The sequence below is a fragment of the Vespula vulgaris genome, chromosome 2 (genome assembly GCF_905475345.1).
Source record: "Vespula vulgaris chromosome 2, iyVesVulg1.1, whole genome shotgun sequence".
Taxonomy (NCBI): Eukaryota; Metazoa; Arthropoda; class Insecta; order Hymenoptera; family Vespidae; genus Vespula; species Vespula vulgaris.
Genome location: NC_066587.1, coordinates 16,320,299 through 16,322,557, shown reverse-complemented (window position 1 = coordinate 16,322,557; position 2,259 = coordinate 16,320,299). Strand labels below are relative to the sequence as shown.

Genomic DNA, 2,259 nt, shown 5'->3' with positions numbered 1-2,259 from the left:
CTTTCCTAACGCGTTTTCCATTTCCTATCAAAAAGAAAGAAAAAAGGAAGGATAAAAAGGAAAAAGAAACAAGTCGCCCAACAGTTCATCCCTCGAGCAATCACTTATGTAGTAGATATATCCTGCATCGATTCGCGAAGTCGCCGACGAGACACTCGAACTTCGTTCTTATTCTGCTGAATTTTGTCTACATAGGGTAGTCCAACAACGAGCAAGAGATAGGAACAGAAACAAAGACAGACAGATAGATAGACAGATAAAAAAGAGAGAGAGAGAGAGAGATCATTCTCGCGCATAAATTCAACCCCCGCTGTCCACCCCTTCCCTTCTACCCCTCCTGTGTATCCCATTGAGCTACGTATGTTTCGAGATGTCTAAATAAGAGGCAGGAAAATAAAAAAGAAGAGAAAAAAATAATAATAATAATGACGATGATGATAAAAAGGGAGAAAAGAGAAGGAAAGATAGACAAAGAGAGAGAGAAAGAGAGAGAGAAAGAGAGATAACAAATATATGAAGTAAAAATAGAGAGAGAGATGGAGACAAATATATATACATATATATATACGCACGAAAAGAGAAAGACAGAGATCCCTGCTGACAAGGGCGCGGCTGCTGATTGCTGTCGCATTGTGCATTGCCTCGTCCCACAACGAGACTTCAGTATTGTCACTAGCGACGTCTGAATACCCTGCCAGGTCGACTTCCAATGACGTGGGAGGAACCACCAAGAGAAAGACCGAGAAAGAGTCAAAAAGAGACAGAGAGAAAGAGGAAGATAGATAGAAAGAAAGAAAGAAAGAAAGAAAGAAAGAAAGAGTGAATGTGAGAGAGAGAGAGAAAGAGTTGTTGGAGAACAAGTTAGAGGGATGTAGAAGAAAAATGGTGGGGGTATTGCAGGGAATTTGCTTCTTTGCAGGGGGGCAAAAATTAAACCCCAGAGACAATAGGTCAAGCGTTCATAGAATCGAAACACGCCCTCTCCCTTCTGTCTCTTTACTTCTTGTCCACGTTATTATTTTCTTTTTTCTTCTATTTTTTTTTATTCCTTTTTTTCCCTGCTTTTTTTCTATATATATATATATATTTTTTTTTTTTTTCAACTACTACGCACTTGTGTTCCCTTCCTTTCCTCTTTATTTTTTTTTTTTCTTTTTCGAAAGTTTCCGAAATCAAGGAGGAGAAAGTGATTAGCTTGCTTCGATGGTACGAGAAATTATTGTCGTGTTTTTTATTCTTCTTCTTTTCTTTCCTTTTATTCGAATGTTCGAATACTCTCGTGAAATGTGCATTTAATTTTTTTTATTTACGAATGAATGAATGAATCAACGAATGAACGAACGAACGATTGAATATGTTCAAAGTATTATGAATTTTCTTTTGTAATTATTATAAGAATAAGGAAATTGATTTATGTGCGTTTAAGTTTTAGGAATGAATGAGTGAATTAATGAATGAATTAATGAATGAATAAATTAATGATTTTTGTTTGTTTGTAATTATTATAAGAAAAAGAAATTGATTCGGGTGCATTTAATTTGTAAATGTTGTTAGAAGGACATTAAGGGAGGTAGGTTTGAGTCAGTCTTGCGACAAAGATCACTAGGGATGATCACTGGGCTTTTACCGCCTTTGATCTGACGGATAACAAAACCTACCCCTTCGGCTAGTTATTTAGCAGAGAAAATTAGTCATCTGCGACGTGTAATCGTTCGTACAGATTTTTACAAAGGTCACGTTCTTTCTCAATCGTCCCTTACTAATTCGTAATGTTCCACAACTGATAATTATCATGGCTGATTTATGAACATTATCGAAACAATATATTTAAGTGTAATTTTTGTTCTTTTTTCGTTAGAATATTTCATATCATCACCGAACGACGTCGACATAAAATAATATTTATGATTTCTACAATTTCAAAAGAACATGAAATTTATTTAATTGAGAATTACGGCTTTCATAAATTTACTCATAAAATTTGTTATGTCATAAAGTTAAACGTATTATTAATTATGTCATTATTAATATGTCTAAATGTATGTTAATTATCGTAATTGATCATATAATTGATATAATAGAATATATAAATTGTATGCTTTAATATGTATACTGAATACTAGTACAAAGAAGAATGTATACATATATCTCTTATATTTGATATTTGAATATTTTTTATATGCAACTACCTACAATCTACAATATATATTTACAAAATAATATATACTTAACGCATATGGTATTTAATATTCCACATAA

General features: G+C 33.2%; 1 protein-coding gene across 1 annotated transcript in view; it reads left to right on the top strand.

Moving 5' to 3' along the window:
• The window catches only part of LOC127061894 (S phase cyclin A-associated protein in the endoplasmic reticulum), a 54,015-nt gene extending 51,996 nt beyond the window's left edge, over positions 1-2,019 (top strand). The window contains exon 13 of the mRNA XM_050989375.1: positions 1-2,019. This exon is cut by the window's left edge and continues 1,591 nt beyond it. The gene's annotated coding sequence lies outside the window, so the exon portion shown is untranslated.
• Positions 2,020-2,259: the final 240 nt, after the last annotated feature.